We start from the raw sequence: 22,499 nt of genomic DNA on the forward strand, positions 1-22,499 counted from the left end.
CCACTTACGAACCGCAGTCACATCCAATTTGAAACATTAATTGTGTCCCTCTCCACTGCTAGACCCACTGAGTTTCTTCAGCACCTCTTGCTTTTATTTCAGATTTCCAGCATCTGCATTATTTTGCCTTTGTCTGTCCATTTAACGATTTAAATAAATTGTGTGCCTCAGGTGAGAACCCTTTTTTTCAATGTTATACTGGGCTCTGGAGACAAAGACTGCTGGATCTAACAGGTATGTGCCTTTCCAAATATCTCTGTCCTGACACTACCTGGCCAGTTGTGTTTCCAGTCCTTGTACAGCAGTAATATACTTTTAAACCTAAAATCCACAACTTAATCCCAAATCCCAGTTCCACAGATACCCTGAGATATAAGATGTAGGACACGGGGAGAATGTGCAAACTCCACACAGAGACAGTTGCTGAAGGCTGGAAATGAACCTCTGATCCACTGCGCCCTCCTAAAGATTCTGTTTAGATGCAAATTGTTACTGATGTTGAATTTGATTCTTACTCTTTTAAACAGACAGTAAATCAATAAACAAAAGAGTCATTTCTCAAGTCTCGATCTATTTGTTAAACTCCCGTCCTCAGCATTGTATCTAATGTAGAAGATATTCAAGGCAGGTAAAACTCAGTCTAGAATCACAGGATACAGCCTTCAAATGACTGTCATCTCTCTGCCACAGCAAGATGTACATCTTGCGCTACAAAAAATACCTAAACACTGTCGGTTCTTTAGTAGATACGGATGATTACACTAACTTACAAGTCAACAAACACATCACACCAACAAACGCTGCGCACTTATCTCATGGGGTCTCATTATGGCTTTGGGAGAAGGCTTTTCCCGATTTTATTTTTTTCCTAATTGGCCTGTGTTTTTATTCGAGTCTCTCAGCTCTCCCTAAAAATGACACCGGTCTGGCCAAGTAGGGTGTCTCTGGGTCGTGATACAGACAGAATTATAACTACATGAGGTGAGGTTGATCAACCAGGAGGAACAGCTGGTGTACTGGGCGGTTAGGCTGAAGTTTAGGAGAATGAGGGAGTGGTGGAGGCATGGGACCTCATGGAAACCTGCAAAATTCCAACAGGGCTAGACAGAATAAACATAGAAAGGATGTTCCCAATGACCAGGGAGTCCAGAGCCAGGGCTCACAGTCTAAGGATACAGGGTGGACCATTCAGGACTGAGATGAGGAGAAGTGTCCTCACTGCGAGAGTGGTGGGCCTGGGGAATTCTCTGTCACACAAAGTGGTCGAAGTCAAAGCATGGAGTGTTTTCAAGATGGATTAAATATGGTTCCAACGGCTACAGGGATCAAAGGATACAGGGAAAAGTGGGATCAGGGTATAGAGTTGGATAGTTTTGAATGGAGGAGCTAGCACAAAGGGCTGAATGACCTACTCCTGCTCCTTTGTTCCATGTTTCGATGCTCACCAGTCATGTCGACTAGTCTAGTAATGCAGATGCTAAATAAACATGTCGGGCAACATGCATTTAAATCCCACTGTGACATGATGAAAGTTTAATTTAATTAATTAAAGCTGACAATCGAAAGTCAGATTGAGTCATGGACCCTACAAAGTTTCCCCTGATTGCCATAAAACCCACTGCGGTTCACTGTTGTCATATCAGGAAGGAAGTCTGATCAATGTCCCTGCACAGAACACCAGACCTACAGCAATGTAACTCTGAACTGCCCCTCTGAAAGTCACTCTGAGAAGGACAGGTAGGTATGGGCAGCAAATGCTGAGCTTACCAATGACAGCTGGGTAAAATGCAGAACAATGACCCCATCTATTTATTCTTCACATAACAGCATTTACTTTTTCACCCTACAATCGTAGAATTTTACAACACAGAAGGAGGCCATTCGACCCATCATGTCAGTCTCCCTGGCTCCCGAACAAGCAAATCCTATTCTCCAGGACTATTGCCACCAACAATGTAAGTATTACAAAATTAATATTTAGTGTTGATCAGACTGACAGTGGAAGTAAATCTGTAGTTGGCAAGGCTAACATTCCAGCCCTGGTACATGTTGTCCCAAAGTCCCCTGGTCTGCAAAATAGCCTCATTGCATGGTTGCTAATGCTATATATCAGACCTGTCATAGCCATCCTCTTTACCATACCCAGTAAAACACTTTAATGGCCATCTCTGTGGAGTGGCAGGCAAGAGTCACAGGTTCTTGCTAAGTCTCTAAAATGATATATTTTAATTTTAACAAACTCTTGAGTTTGGTTAATGAGCCTAGTGATGATTGCTTACATGATGAGTACTGGTCAGCAAACAGACAACACCTGATTATAATACAACAGGTTTACGTGAAAACACAATGCTTTCGGAGCATTGCCCCTTCATCAGGTGAAGGGAGAAAGAAGCACACGGAACACAGAATTTATAAGTAAGAGATCAAAGGGCTATATAACTGATGAGGATGTATTAAAAAGGTCTAAGATGCTGAAAAATCTTTAATCAGTAGACGATTTGAATTGCTTAACACGTATATATAAATATATGTAAATCCCCAAATTTCTTTCAAGTCATAACATAGAATGATCAGCATTGGGAAGCGGGAAGGAGAAGGGGAATCTCAGCAAAAAGATATAACTTACCAGGAGAGACAAATTCAGAGCAACAATTCTCCTGGGACTTTTGGCTGCTATCAGAAATGGTAACACTACAAACCCACAGGCACCATTATAGAGGTAATGCAGTACAGTATGAAAAACTTCAGCAGGAGCACTAATTCCTTCAACTGTGTGCCAGCCGTCATCCATTTTCTGTTATTTTATTAAGAAAAAGGTGCGTGAAATTTAGGAGTTCTGCATCATGAATTAGCAATTCATTGTTTGAAGCCATGGTTTTAGTGGCTTAATTGTTTTTATTTTGAGGGGGGATAAGATGGAGGATGTTGAGTTCTGTTCAACCCCCACCCTGGGTGATTTCAATGTAATTAATTTCTGCAGTTATTGAAGTCTCATGCGAGTCAGACAGGGAGAGTGTGAAAAGGGGAGCCCATCTATTATACTGAAGTAAAATTTAGCTGCACAACAGCAAAACCTTAGGACGACAGAAACAACAGCAAATAAAATCCCAGCGTCCAAACTGGTCAACAAAATTAGATTATTTATCGCGCAACATAAGAGAAGAACTGGTAAAACCCAACAGATTGCAGCCAAATCACACAAGTAGCTGCAAGAGAAAAACAGGGCTGATTACAACTGGAGGAACATTCTAGCCTCATCTGCAAACCAACAGGAACAAGATATTCCAATCAATTTCTTTTTTTATGCATTTCTACAAAAAAATTAAATAACCCGAGCAAGAGATGATATATTTGTTCTGCAGTATAACTCAATACTTCATGCTGACTGACTGGAAAGGTTGACCCTTATATCAAGGGGAAATACTGGTACCAGCGAATGCAGAAGATACAGCAAAGGCAGAGGGAGCATTAGAGAGAACAAAATACTGGGCTTGTCTTCCGTGGAGCAGACGAGGTTGAGAGGAGCCATGACTGAGATGCATAAAATGATGAGGGACAATAGCTAGGGGGGATAGGGAGAAACTTTCCCCCTCGGTGGAGGGATCAGTGACTGGGGGGCGGCTTAGATTTAAAGGGCCCTTTAGTGTGCTGGACATATCTATGACAAGAATTTTTTTGTGTGTTTAGGAGCTTTAAAAACAAAGCCCCTTAAAACCAACGCAGTCAAACAGACGGAACTTTTATGGGGTCTTATCCAGATTGATCTCTGACACAGGGGAGTGAGAAGTGGTTAAAAGATTCTTTCAGCCTCTATAAACAGATATTGTACAGGAAACGTTAGTCTTCCTTCCTCAACCCTCTGGGATAGGGGGCCAAGGAGCAAGGGGATAATGTCCAGGCCAGACGTGGGTATTCCTGGCTCCCAGTGAGGGGACAACATTCCCGGCACTTTCCCAACCCCCAATGCAGCGGGAAAAGAACCCCCCTCCCCCCGAAGCTGATAAATACACGGGGACAGAGCTCAACATGGTACACACACACAGGAATGCAGCAGGATGGGTTAGGGATAACATGCATTCCATCTGGGAATAATGTACACCTTTACAATGCTTGCTAACGCTCTCTTCGCGGAGTTAGGAAATTACAGAATGACGTGCCCATTCCTTGCAAACAGCACGTTGCTATGTACCCCTGGTTACCAAGCAGAGCCCACACTCCAATATCTTTTTCACATACCTGGCTTTTAAGCGTTTATTCTCTTTCGGATACAGACATGGGGTTTTACAGGGGAGCAGCAGCTCGTCTCAGCTCGACTGGTCTTCCAGCTTCTCTCCAATAAAATGTGACGGAATAAGTCAAACTCCCAGGGGTCGATGAACTTTGCTTCTTATCGTTTTCCTTCTCTTTTTGGCTAATCGAGCTCTTCCTTCCGCGCTGAATCTTTGTAGCCGCCGCCGCAGGGGAGAGGGTTTGAAGGCAGGAATTTGAGCAGCGTTTCTGTGTGGGGTTTTTTTCTTGAAAACACTAGCAGAGGGATCGCGAACCTGGCTCCAGTCCGCACTGCACGGAGTTCCTGGCAGACAGGCAGTCACTGTCTAACGCTACCAGCAGAAGGCGGTGCACAGCACCCAAATGAGATTGAGCACAAGCTGCACACTCATTGTGGGAGATCAGTGACCCACTCCCTGCAGTAACCATTAAAATACCCTCGTTACAGTTCAGCAGGACACCACTCGACCCATCGTGCCTGTAAAGCAGAGAGAAAATAAAAACCAAACCGACTGCTGTAAATCTGGAACATAAACAACATTGCTGGAAAAGCTCAGCAGGTTTGGCAGCATCTGTGGAGGAGGAAACAGAGTTAATGTTTCGGGTCCGGTGACCTTTCCTCAGAGCCTGTAAGCAGCTCTTGATTAAAAACTCCCCCTTAACACTCTGAGATAACAAGGTGTGGAGCTGGATAAACACAGCAGGCCAAGCAGCATCTCAGGAGCAGGAAAGCTGACGTTTCGGGCATAGACCCTCTAATTGTTTCCCACCGCCCATTCTTTATCCAATTTCCTTTTTTATATTAAATTTTTTAAATTGCTGCTGACACTGCTTCCTTTTGAACAGGGCATTTCCAGGTCAAAGCAACTTACTTTCATGAAAGAAAAAGGTCAAAAGACTGGTGGATGCTCTAAGACAGAAGCAAAATCAATATTTGCTGGAAAAGCTCAGCAGGGTCTGGCAGCATCTGTGCAGAGAAATCAGGGTTAACGTTTTTAAGGTTGAGTGACCCTTCCTCAGAAGCTCACGGCCACTTCCATCTAGAAGGACAAGGGCAGCAGATACATGGGAACCCCACCCCCTGCAAATTCCCCTCCGAGCCACTCACCATCCTCACTTGGAAATATATTGCCATTCCTTCACTGTTGCCAGGTCAAAATCCAGGAATTCCCTCCCTAATAGTATTGTGGGTCAACCCACTGTACATGGACTGCAGCGGTTCAAGAGGGCAGCTCACCCCCACCTTCTCAAGGGGCAACTAGGGACGGGCAGTAAATGCTGGGCCCAGTCAGCGATGCTTGTGTACCAGAAGTGAATCCTCTATCCTCTGACCATTGAGCCTCTTGTGGGTAGAATGTCCATCTTTTACTTGGTTAAAACCCCTTCATGATTCTGAACACCAATCTCTTGAATACCTCCTGAGCCTTCTCTGCTCAAAGGAAAATAGTCTGCATTCTCCAGTTTTCTCTGTGACCCTTCTGTGAATGCATCTGTTCACAATGGCACGAGAATTCAGCCTGAGTTAATGCTGACCTCAATGTTCACATTCAATACGTCCCATTTATTTCCTGGCAATAACCTTGACCGTCCACATCTCTTGGGTAATTGTGGCCTACCTACAATGTTCTATGAAATTTAAATGGATTTGCCCCTTGAGAGTTATCAGACAGTTCATTAATGTGGCATTATTTTTTTCTCCTGACTCCTCCTTATTCCCCCTTTCTTGAGTTTAGGTCCCTGGTTCCACTTGCTCATCAGCAATAGTGCCGAAGTGTGGATCTGTACCATTTATGGGGCAATAAAGATTTCTGTAGGGTACCACCTACTGGTTACAATGGTTCTTTACACAGCCCTGAATGAAGTAAAACCTTCCTGCGATTCCCTTGTGAAAATAATCCCAATGTTTTAAGGTCAATAAACACTTTCAGTAACTGACCCCCTTATTGAGTGATCATTAGTTCCAAATCGGTGTTGATTAGGATCCAACAAAATAGCTTCAAAATCTCCCCACCCCTGACCTCATCCCGAAACCAGCCACCCCCCCATCCCCGCCTCATTGACCTGTCCGTCTTCTCTCCCATCTATCTGCCCCTCTCACCTCACTGACCAATCTCCACCACTGCCACCTGCATATACCTTTACTAGCTTCATCCCCACCTCCTTGACCTGTCAGTCTTCTTCATTTCTGAAGAAGGGCCAGACCTGAAACGTCGGCCTCCCTGCTCCTCTGATGCTGCCTGGCCTGCTGTCCTTCTCCATCTCCACACTGTGTTTCTCAGACTCCAGCATCTGCAGTTCCTGAGCTTCCCAAGTTGCCTTTTTTTGTTTTATTCATTCACTTTTGGAATACCGTGTACAATTCCAGTTGCCCTTCTTGGAGAAGGATTTTGTTAAACTTGGAAAGGGTTCAGAAAAGATTTACAAGGATGTTTCCAGGATTGGAGGGTTTGAGCTCCAGGGAGAGGCTGAATAGTCTGGGGCTGTTTTCCCTGCACCATGGGAGGCTGAGGGGTGACCTTACAGAGGTTTATAAAATTTTGAGGGACATGGATAGGGTGAATAGAGAAGGCCTTTGGGTACAAGAGTCCAAAACTGGAGGATATAGGTTTAAAGTAAGAGGGAAAAAATTTAGATCTGAGGGATCACTTTTTCACGCAGAGGGTGGTGCGTGTATGGAATGAGCTGCCAGAGGAAGTGGTGGAGGCTGGTTCAATGACAACATTTAAAAGGATCTGGATGTGATGATGAATATAAAGGTTTAGACGAATATGGACCAAACGCCGGCAAATGTGACTAGATTAATTTAGGATATCCGGTCAGCATGGATGAGTTGGACCGAAAGGCCTGTTTCCATGCTGTACATCTCTATGACTAAAACAGATAGCTAAATGCAAGTTGGTATTGTTGAATGCATGAAAACAACACACGTTACACTGAATTCTCAATGCCAGATCTCTCTGGAGGAAAGCTTTCTTCTGTCTCTGGGTTTGAACATTGTATGTTGCAATAGACCATGAAACCAGGCTGAAAGATTATGCACACGGTCATCAAATGTCCAGGGACCTGTGTCTTTTTGAGGCCTTACATCAAATCACATTGATATTCCTAAAGATCCCAAGTTATAGGTGTTTTCATACAATGCTCTCTGTGCAGTTGAATATCTTGTGATTTTGATTATCATTTTTTTTTAACTAAGCCAAGAATGAAATTTTCTGCATCGGCATAATCAGGACCCCAACATCATAGAGTTTCATTGCTCCAACAATGCGGGACATTCCCGAATGTGGTGAAAAATTGCTTCACAGGTCCAAAGAGATGTCAAGTTTAATCCAAGTATTCCAGGACAGGGAGAGGGTTTATGATTTATTGACTCCTGCTGTGACTGTGTGAATGTTGGGCGAAGGAATCCAGTCTGCACAATTTCTCCCAGGCTCTGGGTTTCTGCACAATCAGTGGACACATGTCAACCAGACCTGGTCAAGCTCAGTCGCAGTCCAGCTCAATTTCTAAATGAATTTAAAAGGTTTTACAGGCATTTGAGGCAACTACCTTTTAAAACAGAAGAGAATTAAACTCCCAGCAGTTACCGAGAATCATTAATTCTCAAACTCAACCACAAATACCCTCACCACAATGATGGAGAGCAATCAAGTGCCTGAAAATCATGCACATAAATGCATTGGATAAGTAGGTTCCAATTTATGTTGGGTAGGTGATGGACAGCAATATTCTGAACCTGGATGAGCAGGAGCTGATGATTAACTATACACATTATGTCCATAGCTACTAACTCAGCCATAACCCCAGTTTCCTTCTAGCTAATTGACCTATTCAGAGATGTTATGACTCATCTTTGGAGCTGGTGGGATTAGAATCTCAGCCTCTTGGATTCAGAGCTCATCTCCCTCTAATATTGGAAAATCCATCACAGAGGAGAGGCACGAGTGGACCTGGTAGGTTTGTTCTTTTTGTCCCTGACAAGATCAATTTTGCATTTTGCTACCCAGTGAATGTGGATGCTCACTGGAAAAGACAGCAAAAAGAGATGACCCGTCATCTCTTTGGACCTGTGAAGCAATTTTTCACCACATTTGGGAATGTCCCGCATTGTTGGAGCAATGAAACTCTATGATGTTGGGGTCCAGATTATGACGATGCAGAAAATTTCATTCTTGGCTTAGTAAAAAAAAGATAAACAAAAGCACAAGATATTCAACTGCACAGAGAGCATTGTATGAAAACACCTATAACTTGGGATCGTTAGGAATATCAATGTGATTTGATGTAAGGCCTCAAAAAGACCCAGGTCCCTGGACATTCAATGACCGTGTGCTTTCATGGTGTATTGCAACCTACAACCTACAGTGAGAATTACAGCGCACCAAATCATTTCAGTTCCACACACCTTATGCCAAGATGAGGGGGCAGAAGCAGAATAGATTTTTATCTTTATTTCTTCCTCTCCACAGGTACTGACTGAATTGTTGAGTGTTTCCATCTCAGATTTCCAGTGTATTGTATTCAGACAAAGTTTATTTTTGCATTTTCATGGGGTACAAGTGGAATAACTCAGGAAGCCTAAATTTATTCATTAACAAGATGAGGGCATCACTGGCTAGGGCAACATTTATTGCCCATTGGGCAGTTGTGAGTCAACCACATTTTTGTGGGCCTGGAGTCACATGTAGGCCAGACCATGTAAGGATGGCAGCTTCCTTCCTTAAAGGACATTAGTGAACCAGATGGTATTTTCACCTGTTAATTGACAATGGATTCACAGTCATCATTAGATTTTAATTACAGATATTTTGTTGAATTCAAATTCCATCATCAGCTGTGGTGGGATATGAACCCAGGTCCCCAGAACGTTATCGGAATCTCTGGACTAACAATTCCGGCAATAATACCACTCGGCCATCGCATCCCCTGAGGGAACAGAGGAAGCTGAAAGGGAACATCATTTATTGCTGAATACTAAAACAGAGCCACTGCTAGTGCAGAGGCCAAGGATTGGTCTGCTGTAGTTTTTTTCTTTAAATTAGCCTATTTTTCCTAACCAACCTGTTCAAAGTCTTATTACATACCTGGGCCTCCTTGTCCAGGATCGGGACACTACCAGCGCACCACAAGAGGGCCCCTTCTGGGTCTGCATTTTTTTTAATATAGTGAGATAAGAAATGAAAAGACAGAAATTGAAGACTCTGTTGTGAATAGAGTTTTATTTTCACCACCAGGAAAATACCCATGTGGCCAAATGGATCCTTACAAGTAAGGCCCATTAATGGCGATGGTAACATCAAAAAGTGAGGGGGTGGGGATAGGGAGAGAGGGTGAAGACTAAATCAAATGGAATTGGAGGGGGAGTTAAATCACTGCATCGTCTGTGGCCCTCTTCTAAAGACATCGAGAGCTTTTATAGACACAGTGTGCTCCCTCTCCAATGTCATCGGGCCCAGGCTTAACTGGGCAATGCCTGCCACAACCCACTGCCTGGACCTGTTTATAGCCAGTCTGGCCAGACACAGGAGCAGACCCATTGTCTCAGCTTTATAAAGGGCTCGGCGATGAGTTCCAGATGGGCAGGCCATTGTCTGTTACCAAGAGAACTCATACTCACCGAGCTCCTTCAAGGAGATTAATTAGTGATTCCCCGTAGGCCTAGAAGGGGTTATCACTTTGGATATCACTGGCAGGACCACCATTTTGCTCCTCGTGCTCAATCCTGCAAATGCCTTGCTGGGCCCAACCAGCTTGGTGTGTACAACTGGAATCATGTGCTGGCCAGGGCCCACTAAGGGTGGGAGGTTTCCTTCTCCACAGAGGAGTGCACCAGATCAACCTTTACAACAGCTGAAGCCAGTGATCTAAATTACTGAGATTAAAACCTGTGTTCCAGATTTATCCACTGAGCTGAAATTCAACTAGCTACTATGGAGCGATTTGAGCCCATGGCTCCAGAACATTAAGATGGTTATCACTCCCACCACCCTACCCTGGAAAGTGACAAGTGCACTCTAGTGAATATGACCCTATGAGTAAGAAACTCTCTCATATCACGGTACAAGGTATATCATCAAAAAGTAGACATGGTGATCAATATCATGCCATTGGCTTGTTGTATGTGAAGCCATTCTTGGTTAACTTAAGAGTTAGTCCAAAGATGATGTAGGAAAATACTTAATACATTCCAGCACAGCCAAAAAGCAGTGACTTACCAAATAGGTGCAGAGCGAAACAAATATTTGCAGCAGGCTAGTCACCTTGAGCTCCAAGATGTTGAGTCACTGGATATAAAAGCCCAAAAAGATGCTTGGAATGTGCTGGTATCAAATCGCCCGGGTACAAGCAAGTTACAATCCTTTCGAAATCACAGGATGTCAGCTATGTTCAAATCTCAGAAAGGCATCGCAACTTCATCTGAAATCAAAACACGAAATGTTCAGCAGGTCAGACAGCATCTGAGTCAATGTTTCCATTCACTGACCCCTCAACAGAACCTGATATCACAGTCGAGATTACAACTTTTTAAACCACTGGGGATCCAGGAAATGGATAGAGGTAGGAAAGTAGAATTGAGATCCGTGCAGTAGTGGGGAGGGCAGGTAAGATTAAAGTGATAGTGGTGCAATATTAAAGGGCACACACATACCAAGCTGCAGAAACAGTGACATCATCTTTCACTCTGTTTCTGTGCTCAGCAATACTGTTGGGCTTAATGAATATATCCAGCTTTTTAAAATTTCATACCAGAAAAACTGTACTAAGTATGAATCAATTTTCATTGATAATTAGCCATGGTACTGAAGCAAAAGATAGGCCAAGGGAAGGTGCACACAGAACAGGAGGGAAGTATTGGAGACAATCTGAACATTGTGATTGCGTATCAGAGATAACAAGAAGTGCAGATGCTGGAGTCAGAGATAACACAGTGTGGAGCTGGAGGAGCACAGTGGGCCAGGCAGCATCAGAGGCCGGGGGTGGGGAGAGTACTGTATTCGCTGCTCCTGATGTGGCCTCCTCTGCATCGGAGACCATTTTGTACAGCATCACTGTGTCCCTTCCCACTCCCTGGATGACATGTCCATCCTGGGCCACCTCCAGTGTCACAATGACTCCGCCTGGAAACTGGAGGAGCAGCACCTCATATTCCGCCTTGGGAGTCTACAGCCCAATGGCCTAAATGTGGACTTTACTGGCATCAAAATCTCCCCACCCATGGCTTCATCCCATGACCAGCCCTCCCTCTCATCCCCACCTCCTTGACCTGACACAACATGTCCGTCTTCTCTCCCACCTATCCGCTCCTCCTGACTCACTGGCCAATCCCCACCACTGCCTACCTGTACTCACCTATCACCGTCCCACCTACCCTCCCCAGTATCCCCCCCTCTATTTATTTCTGAGCTCTCTTCCCCCTCCCCCATTTCTGAAGAAGGGTCCCGACCCAAAGCGTCGGACTTCCTTCTGCTCTGATGCTGCCTGGCCTGCTGTGTTCATCTGACTCTACTCTGTGTTATTATGATTGTGTACATTTTGAATCCACATCCTGGTTTTGTCCAAAACATGGTGATCTGTTCTGGGTTGCATTGAATATATATTGGATGATATTTTGGGTGTAACAATGTCTACAACACAAAGATTTCATTGAAATGAAACTTAAGAGGTGCCTCGAAAGGATATACGCCTCATATGGAGGTCACATGTCTAAGGCAGGCCAGGACAGACATTGTTCATGATGCATTCCAATGTAAACATTCTTGTTTTCATATAAACAAAATACAAATGGTGTGCATTACCCTGGATATTTTCATTTGTCCAAGTTTCCACATACGTAGACAACTATCCTCCTGCATTCACTGCTTATTAATTCCATCAATCTCTGTGCATGCATTGCACACACAGTCCTTAGATAATGCCGGTCTCTTAATGGTACGTGTGTGTGTTCTTGTTGGCTGTTCATCTGGGAGATGTTGTTTCACAAGGGAGTGTCATTGCTCTGTCATTTGTTGCTGCTGGTGCGTTTATTTCCATTTTATGGTTGTTGAGAACCTATGGGTCTGATGGTTGATGTGAGTTCGGCGGAGGTGCAGCATTCTCCTCTTCCTGATGATCCGTCTATAATCGAAGAACAGAGTGAGTGTGTCAGGGAGCTGGGCAGTGAGTGTGGTTTGGTGAGTGTGTCAGGGAGCTGGGCAGTGAGTGTAGTTTGGTGAGTGTGTCAGGGAGCTGGGCAGTGAGTGTAGTTTGGTGAGTGTGTCAGGGAGGTGGGCAGTGAGTGTAGTTTGGTGAGTGTGTCAGGGAGCTGGGTAGTGAGTGTAGTTTGGTGAGTGTGTCAGGGAGATGGGTAGTGAGTGTAGTTTGGTGAGTGTGTCAGGGAGCTGGGTAGTAAGTGTAGTTTGGTGAGTGTGTCAGGGAGGTTGGTAGTGAGTGTAGTTTGGTGAGTGTGTCAGGGAGGTGGGTAGTGAGTGTAGTTTGGTGAGTGTGTCAGGGAGGTGGGTAGTGAGTGTAGTTTGATGAGTGTGTCAGGGAGGTGGGTAGTGAGTGTAGTTTGGTGAGTGTGTCAGGGAGGTGGGTAGTGAGTGTAGTTTGGTGAGTGTGTCAGGGTGGTGAGCAGTGAGTGTAGTTTGGTGAGTGTGTCAGGGAGCTGGGTAGTAAGTGTAGTTTGGTGAGTGTGTCAGGGAGGTGGGTAGTGAGTGTAGTTTGGTGAGTGTGTCAGGGAGCTGGGTAGTGAGTGTAGTTTGGTGAGTGTGTCAGGGAGCTGGGTAGTAAGTGTAGTTTGGTGAGTGTGTCAGGGAGGTGGGTAGTGAGTGTAGTTTGATGAGTGTGTCAGGGAGGTGGGTAGTGAGTGTAGTTTGGTGAGTGTGTCAGGGAGGTGGGTAGTGAGTGTAGTTTGGTGAGTGTGTCAGGGTGGTGAGCAGTGAGTGTAGTTTGGTGAGTGTGCCAGGGAGCTGGGCGGTGAGTGTAGCTTGGTGAGTGTGTCAGGGTGCTGGGCAGTGAGTGTGGTTTGGTGAATGTGTCAGGGTGCAGTTGTGGGTCTGTGTCTGCCAGTGCAATGGTATATCTGGTCATTCACTGTGTACAATCGAGGCTCCACACAGGTGTTAAGATCCCACATGGGCTTTTGCTGAGCGTGTTGAGTGGTTTTAGCCCGACTGGGCTCTCCAATCCTCAACCCTAGCAACGGCCTAAAAAAAAGCTCCTGAGATGCTGCTTGACCTGCTGTGTTCATCCAGCTCCACACTTTGTTACCTCAGATTGTCCAGCATCTGCAGTTCCCATTATCCCTAGCAATGGTCTATCAGCCTCTTCAATACTAGCAACAGTTATCAGTCTTGTTGAAATGAAGTTTGTTTTTCTGCCATTTCACCTTAATTTATTCACTCACGCCTGTTCCTGCTCCTGGCTTCAGTAGTTTAGTCCTTGTTCTGGATTACTCTTCATGCCTTCAGTAGCTGTGTTCCTCCACTTGGGGATGATTCTGTGCATATCACTGCCGGATTTGGTCAATTTCTGTGTTTTTTTTTGATGATTTTGGTTGTCACTTCAAGCTTTCATTTGATTGGGGATTGTGAGGTGATGATGTGCATGGTGTTGAATTCCCCAGTTTTTCACAAAGTGACTGAATTCCGTGTTCGTGAACTGAGGGCCACAGAAGAGCTTGGAGAAATTCGGAAAGGTTTCCCAAAATTGGTCCATGAGATTCTCTGCATGACAGGTTGAGAAGGTGAGGATTGCAACACCTCAGCACCATCACTGACAGAACTAGGCAATTACAAGGTGACAAATGAAAATAGGCTGTTTCTATTAGCAACATGTCAATAGGTAGGGAGTCTGTTAGCTCCAGTTTGCTGGCTTGCAATGCAGACTGATATCAACAGCACGGGTTCATTTCCCACAACCAGCTAAGGTTATCATGAAGGACACGCCTTCTCAACCTCTCCCTTACCTGAGGCATGGTGACCCTCAGGTTAAAGATTACCAGTTGCCTCTAATGGGAGAGCAGCTCCATGGTCTGGTAGGAGCATGGCAACCTTACCCTTATGTGCATGAGGGCTTAGAAATGAACCAAACTGAGACAGAGAAAAAAGATATCACGACAGAAAGGAAGGCTTTGTAGGCAGCAAGAGATCTAGTGAATTGAAAATCTAGTGGCTTCATTATTGGGTACTAGATTACCCAATGTGGAAATGCACTCAGATGTATTATTAACCAGACTGAGTAACTAATCACATTCAGTCCAATCATGCCAGTCCTGTGTAAAAGAGGGGAATGTGCTGGGGGACGTGATGGACTAGTGGTATTTTCACCAGACAGTTAATGCAGAGACCCAGATAATGTTCTGGGGACCTGGGTTCAAATCTCACTGTGGCAGATGCTGGAATTTGAATTCAGTAAATATCTGGAATTAAGAATCTAATGATGACCGTGAATCCATTGCTGATTGTCAGGAAAAAACTTTTCTGGCTCTCTGTCCTTTAAGGATGGAAACGCCTGTCCTTATCTGATCTAGCCTACATGTGACTCCAGACCCAGAGCGGTGTGGTTGATACTTAATTGCTCTCTAGGCAATTAGAGATGGGCAATAAATGCTGGTCTAGCCAGTGACACCCTCATCCTATGAATGAATCAAGTGAAAAGGAGGTGGGAGTTACATTTCCCAAAACATGTTGAATTTCTGGCCAAGGTGCGTTACATGTATTTCTTTGATTTATTCTTGGGATTGTAGGTATCGCTGGTTACCGCCCATCCCTCATTGACCACAGGTCAGGTAAGAGTCAACCATTTTAGTCAGGAGTTACATGTAGGCCTTACCAGGTAAAGATAGCAGATTACTACTGTGTGGAGCTTGCACATTCTCCCCGTGTCTGTGGGGGTTTCCTCCGGGTGCTCGGGTTTCCTTACACAGTCCAAAGATGTACAGGCTAGGTGTGGATTGGCCATGCTAAATTGCCCGTCGTGTCCAGGGATGTATAGGCTAGGTGGGTTCGCCATAGGGAAATGTGAGGTTACAGGGATACGGTGGGAGTCTAGGTGCGATGTTCTTTGGGGGTTTGTTGCAAACTCAATGTGCCAAATGGCCTCTTTCTGCACTGTAGCAATTCTATGATTTCCTTCCCCTGAAGGACTGTCGTGATCCAGGTGTGTTTCTACAACAATTGATAATATTTAGACAGTCTCTGTTTGTCTGAAATTGAGATCCAGCCTTTCAATGAATTCAGAATTCACCATCCGCTGCACTGGGATTCAAATAGATGTCCCCAGAACATTGAACAAAATAAAAATGAAAGAAATGCAGATGGTGGAAATCAGAAGCCAAAACAGAAATTGCTGAAGAAGCTCAGCAGGTCTGGCAGTATCTGTGGTGAGAAAACAGAGTTAACATTTTGAGTCCAGTGACCCTTCTTCAGAATTGATTACAGACAGAAAATGATGGTATATATGCAGAAAATGGAGTGGAGGGGTGCAGTGGAGATGGAGCCCAAAGAGAAAGAAGAGCAGTTGGACTGAGTAACGTCAGCATGGGAGACCAATAGCTGCTAACGGGTGCTGTCAGTAGCAGACGATGGGATGGCTGGGGTAGCAGCCAATTGGATGACAAGATCCGGTGTGTGAGGGTTGGGGAAGGGACATGGAAGAAGATGCTCAGGCCCTAAACTATGAAACTCAATCCTGAAGGCTGCAGGATCTGCAAGCAGTAAATGAGGAGCTGTTCTTCCAGTTTGCTTAGAGCTGCGGTGGAGCACTGCAGCAAGCGCTGAGACAGAGATGTTGGCCAGCGAACAGGATGGTGTGTTAAAGTGGCAGGGAACAGGAAGCTCAGGGTCATTTTTGCAAGCAGAACGTCCATGTTCTGCAAAGCCATCACCCAGAACATTGGCTTGGGGCTTTGCATTGCTGGCTTTGTGACATTATTACCCTATTGTACATCACCAACTCCCCACAGAGGACCAGCAGCTTTATAGAAATGTTCCTGCTGGCAGCAAAGCATATCTGGCCTAAGAGACATGGAAAGCATTCCAGAAATATTTTAATAAGAGGGTTGAAAATTACTAGAGGTTTTGATAGAGCAAGGGAGAGGAAACTGTTTTCACTAGCGAGAGTGACAAGCTGACCAAGATTTATTCGAAAAGGAACCAGAGAGATAAAGAGAACCTTCCCCTTTTGCAATGAGCTCCGATGATTTCAAAAGCACCACCTGAAAAGGCATCACAAGCAAATTCAACAGCAACTTTCCACAGGAGATTGGATGAATAATCGAAAAGGAAATATTGAAAGGGCGCTGGGTAATGAGCAGAATTGAATTGGACTAATTAGATATCTCTGACAAGCACCATGAAGTGCCCCACTCTGGGCCACAAGATATGATGAAACAAAAATACTTGATTCCTTAGAATGTGTGCTATACTCCAGACTTCCGTCACTTTGCAGAAGAATTTCATTAGCTCTCCCCGTTATCAGGATATGGTGAGTCAAGAGCTACAATAATACAAGAAGGGGCTTGGTGGCATAGACAATGAGATGGATGCTGTAATGTATCCACAATGTGAAGAGGAAAAGGGTTGGACTTTTGTAACAGTGGCACAGGAGAGCTGCTGGAGTTGGAGTGAGGGCTCCAGGCGAAAGGCATTGCTAAGGAGCGGATATTGTGATCGAGGGAATCAGAGAGCTGGCATTGGAGAGTCTGGTATTACAAAAAACTGAAAGAACTGTGGATGCTGTAAATGAGGAACAAAAACAAAGTTGCTGGGAAAGCTCAGCAGGTCTGGCAGCATCTGTGAAGGAAAAAAACAGAGTTAATGTTTCGGGTCCGGTGACCCTTCCTCAGAACCACATAATTAAACTAGAGCATAACCAATCTAAGCATCAGAGCTGGTGGTAGCGAGAAAAGAAAACTTAGATGTAGTTAATCAGGTATGTTAAATCTTTTGGAACATCACATAGCCCAGCCTGTTAATGAATTGAGATACATATCATTTTGGATTGGTTAGAATCCTTATTGATGCCCATTTCCTACAACACACACAGAGCTGATGTGGAGGTACCGGTGTCAAACTGGGGTGGACAATGTCAGAAATCACACAAAACCAGGTTATAGTCCAACAGGTTTATTTGAAATCACAGCTTCATCTCCTGACAAAGGAGCAGCTCACCAAAAGCTTGTGATTTCAAATAAACCACAATCTGATGTTGTGTGACCTCTGACAATTAGAGTGGAGAGTCTTGCAATTTGACACAGGAACATTTCTGTTCCTGGCAAAACATCTACTTTTCTCACAATGACCCTCCACAACCAGTGCACAGGGGAAACATCTTCAATTCACAACACTTTTTAATCCAAAGTGTGAAGTTCATACCTGGATCAGGTTATATCTCAACTTTAAGATTAATTATGATTCATCTGACAAATCTACACCCCCGATTTTGCAATGGTTACTACTCTCAACTATAAAAACAAAAAAGTAGCCATCCAATCTGAGGCTGCTCCAACATTTCACTGGAATTTTATTTTTTTCATGATGTGGGCATTGCTGGTGAAACACAGTATTTATTGCCCATCCCTAGTTGCCCCAGAGAAGATGTGGGTGAGCTGTCTCCTTGAACCGTTGCAGTCTGTTTGCTGTGGGAGACGCACAATGCCTTTAGGAAGGGAATTGCAGGATTCTGCACTGGGGACAGTGAAGGAACAGCGATATATTTCCAAGTCAGGATGGTGAGTGGCTCAGAGAGGAATTTGAAGGGGGTGGTGTTCCCATGTATCTGTTGTCCTTGCCCATCTAGATAGGAGTGGTCAATGGTTTGGAAGTTGCAGTGTGGGGATCTTTGGTGAATTTCTGCAGTGCATCTTGTAGATGGTACACACTGCTGTTACTGAAGGGAGTGGGATGTTTGTGGATGTGGTGCCAATCAAGTGGCTGCTTTATTCTGGATGGTATCAAGCTTCTTGAGTGTTGTTGGGGGCTGCACCCATCCAGGCAATGGGGAGTATCCCATCACACTCCTGAGTTGTACCATGTGGTAAAATGTGGTTGAACTTTGGGGATTCAGTTTGTGAGGTACTCACTGTAGGATTCCTAGCCTCTGATTTGCTCTTGTCACTACAGTACTTAAAGGGCTAACACAGTTGAGCTTCTGGTCAATTTTAACCACCATGCTGGTGATGGGGGATTCTGAACGCCAGTAACATTGAATACCAAAGGGCAACAATTAGACATCTCTCTTTTTGGAGATAGTCACTGCCTGGCATTTAGTGGCACTAATGTTACATGCCACTTAGCAGCCCAAGTCTAGATACTGTCTAGATTATGTTGCATTTTAAATTGGACTCCCTCAGTATCTGATGAGTCACGAATAGTGCTGAACATTGTGTAAACATTGGCAAACATGCCCATTTCTGACCTTATGAGGGAGTGAAGATCATTGATGAAGCAGCTGAAGATGGTTGTGCCTAGGGCATTTCCTGAGGAACTCGTGCAGAGTTATCCTGGAACTAAGATGACTGACCTCCAGCAACCACGGCCATCCACTTGTGTGCCAGGTATGACTGCACAAGAACCATGAGGTAATCACTTTTACCAATACTGTAACATTCTCCAATATGTTTTCACAACATGTAGGAAACTTTGCATCAATATCAATCAATATCAATATCACAAGCCATGAATGATTGATTTATTTTCTGTAAACAGTCATTGTTTACAATTTCTCAGTCTAACGGCAGCACGGTGGCTCAGTGGTTAACACTGCAGCCTCACAGCGCCAGGGACCCGGGTTCGATTCCAGCCTCGGGCAACTGTCTGTGTGGAGTTTGCACATTCTCCTCGTGTCTACGTGGGTTTCCTCCGGGTGCTCCGGTTTCCTCCCACAGTCCAAAGATGTGCAGGCTGGGTGGATTGGCCATGCTAAATTGCCCGTAGTGTTCAGGGGTGTGTGGGTTATAGGGGGGTGGGTCTGGGTGGGATGCTTCAAGGGGCGGTGTGGACTTGTTGGGCCGAAGGGCCTGGTTCCACACTGTCGGGAATGTAATCTAATCTAGCGAAAAGAAACCACAGTTGATGTAATCACACACAAAAATGGAAAATATTGGAAAAACTCAGCAGGTCTGGTAGCATCTGTGGAAGCAAATCAGCGTTAATGTTTCGGGTCCAGACATAATCTAGGTTTTTGGCAAAGCAGTCACCCAGTCTGCATTTTGTCTCCTCAGTGTAGGGGAGACCACATTGTGAGCAGCAAATGCTGTAGACTGGATTGATTCAAGTGTAGGCTAATCGTTGCTTCACATGGAAGGTTAGTGAAGGAGGTACACAGGTAGGTGTTAATACTGTGATCATCACTCACCCTCTTTTACGCTGAACTGAGCTTTCTCTTTGCAATCAATAGGCCTTTGATCAAATCTTTTACCTAAAAATAGCAAAATTGCTTCACACTTTTCTTTCAGCTTTACAGGTTATTCAGAAAAACAAAGATTTCAAAAAAGCCTGCACCCATGAGAAATGATTAATGGAGTGATGAACTCAGAGGTTTGCAATGGTGCACATCGGTCAGGCTCACTCCGTACACACCCAGATCTTGCACTTTACACATCCCGGTTCCCTGTCATTAGTGGATGCTCAGCCGGCTGACAAACACATTCAGGAAAACGAAAAAGCCCAAGCTTTTGAAAATGGTGCTTCATCACAGTAGCTCAATGGCTAAGAGATAATGGGAACTGCAGATGTTGGAGAATCCAAAATAATAAAATGTGAGGCTGGATGAACACAGCAGGTCCAAGCAGCATCTCAGGAGCACAAAAGCTGACGTAGCTCAATGGCTAACACTGCTCCCTCACAGCAGCAGGGACTTGGGTTCAATTCCAGCCTTGGACAACTGTCTGGGTGCTCGATATCTCACAGATGCAGTAAACAAATAGAAGCTAGTTTTTGAGATATTGGGAACTGCAGAAGCTGGAGAATATGAGATAACAAAGTGTGGAGCTGGATGAACACAGCAGGCCAAGCAGCATCTTAGGAGCACAAAAGCTGACGTTTCGGGCCTAGACCCTTCACCAGAAAAGGGGGAGGGGGAGACAGTTCTGAAATAAATAGGGAGAGAGGGGGAGGCGGATCGAAGATGGATAGAGGAGAAGATAGGTGGAGAGGGGACAGACAAGTTAAAGGGGCGGGGATGGAGCCAGTAGAGATGAGTGTAGGTGGGGAGGTAGGGAGGGGATAGGTAGCCCAGGGAGGACGGACAGGTCAAGGGGTGGGGATGAGGTTAGTAGATAAGAAACGGAGGTGCAGCTTGAGGTGGGAGGAGGGGATAGGTGAGAGGAAGAACAGATTAGGGAGGCGGGGATGATGTTACCCGAAGGTTGCAGGAACAGTAACTCATATTCTGCTTGGGAACCCTGCAGCCCAATGGTATCAATGTGGATTACACAAGCTTCAAAATCTCCCCTTCCCCCTACTGCATCCCAAAACCAGCCCAGCTCGTCCCCGCCTCCCTAACCTGTTCCTCCTCTTAAGTCCCTTTTATATCTTTCCCCTCTCATCTTGAACCTATTAGTTTTGGACGTCCCCCTTATCCCAGGGAAAAGACCTTGTCTATTCACCCTATCCAGGCCCCTCATGATTTTATGAACCTCTATAAGGTCACCCCACAGCCTCTGATGCTCCAGGGAAAATAGCCCCAGCCTATTCAGCCTCTCCCTGTAGCTCAAACCCTCCAACCCTGGCAAAACCCTTGTAAATCTTTTCTGAATCCTTTCAAGTTGGGGTGGCACGGTGGCTCCGTGGTTAGCACTGCAGCCTCACAGCACCAGGGACCCGGGTTCGATTCCAGCCTCGGGCGACTGCCTGTATGGAGTTTGCACATTCTCCCCGTGTCTGTGTGGGTTTCCTCCGGGTACTCCGGTTTCCTCCCACAGTCCAAAGATTTGCAGGTTAGGTGGATTGGCCATGCTAAATTGCCCGTTGTGTTCAGGGGTGTGTGGGTTATAGGGGGGTGGGTCTGGGTGGGATGCTTCAAGGGGCGGTGTGGACTTGTTGGGCCGAAGGGCCTGTTTCCACACTGAAGGCAATCTAATCTCTAATCTAATCGAGTTTAACAACATCCTTCCTCTTGCAGGGAGACCAGAATTGCACACAATACTCCAAAAGTGTCTGAACAGTGCAATGTTACCTCCCAACTCCTATACTCAATGGGGGACTGAGCAGGACCCGGGAGAGGCAGCATAGAGAAAGTGATTGCTTTGAGGGAGATTTTGAAGGTGACAGAGGGAGGTAAAGGACAGGTGGAAAGTTGGTGCATCTGAAGGTTTGTGGAAACTGTAGAATAGAGTTTGGATGCTGCACTCATAATAAGTAGGAGATATCCAAGAGGCATGTGTTTGGTTTCAGGGGGACATGCAGTAGACCAGAGGGTTTGTGTTTTCAGTGACATTGTGCAGGGGGCCTGAGTGTTTGCAGAATACCATGCTCCAAACCACCTCGCCTGCGCAGGGCTGAGGGAACGTTTACTTTAAAGGGAATGGAGTGTAAAGATAGGCTTGTTCGGCTAAAACTAACCTCGTCTAATGCCTCAGTGATAATGGGATCTGCAGATGCTGGAGAATCCAAGATAATAAAATGTGAGGCTGGATGAACACAGCAGGCCAAGCAACATCTCAGGAGCACAAAAGCTGACGTTTCAGGCCTAGACCCTTCATCAGAGAGGGCGATGGGGTGAGGGTTCTGGAATAAATAGGGAGAGAGGGGGAGGCGGACCGAAGATGGAGAGAAAAGAAGATAGGTGGAGAGGAGAGTATAGGTGGGGAGGTAGGGAGGGGATAGGTCAGTCCAGGGAAGACAGACAGGTCAAGGAGGTGGGATGAGGTTAGTAGGTAGGAGATGGAGGTGCGGCTTGGGGTGGGAGGAAGGGATGGGTGAGAGGAAGAACAGGTTAGGGAGGCAGAGACAGGCTGGACTGGTTTTGGGATGCAGTGGATGGAGGGGAAGAGCTGGGCTGGTTGTGTGGTGCAGTGGGGTGAGGGGATGAACTGGGCTGGTTTTGGGATGCGGTGGGGGAAGGGGAGGTTTTGAAACTGGTGAAGTCCACATTGATACCATTGGCCTGCAGGGTTCCCAAGCGGAGTATGAGTTGCTGTTCCTGCAACCTTCGGGTGGCATCATTGTGGCACTGCAGGAGGCCCATGATGGACATGTCATCTAAAGAATGGGAGGGGGAGTGGAAATGGTTTGCGACTGGGAGGTGCA

At 45.4% G+C, this 22,499-nt stretch overlaps 1 protein-coding gene across 1 annotated transcript in view; it reads right to left on the reverse strand.

The window, feature by feature from the left end:
• Positions 1-4,580, reverse strand: part of sema4gb (sema domain, immunoglobulin domain (Ig), transmembrane domain (TM) and short cytoplasmic domain, (semaphorin) 4Gb) — a 199,131-nt gene extending 194,551 nt beyond the window's left edge. The window contains exon 1 of the mRNA XM_048550687.2: positions 4,237-4,580. The gene's annotated coding sequence lies outside the window, so the exon portion shown is untranslated. The remainder of the gene's footprint in view (positions 1-4,236) is intronic.
• Between the last annotated feature and the right edge of the window lie 17,919 nt (positions 4,581-22,499).

This window comes from Stegostoma tigrinum, chromosome 20 (assembly GCF_030684315.1).
Source record: "Stegostoma tigrinum isolate sSteTig4 chromosome 20, sSteTig4.hap1, whole genome shotgun sequence".
Taxonomy (NCBI): domain Eukaryota; kingdom Metazoa; phylum Chordata; class Chondrichthyes; order Orectolobiformes; family Stegostomatidae; genus Stegostoma; species Stegostoma tigrinum.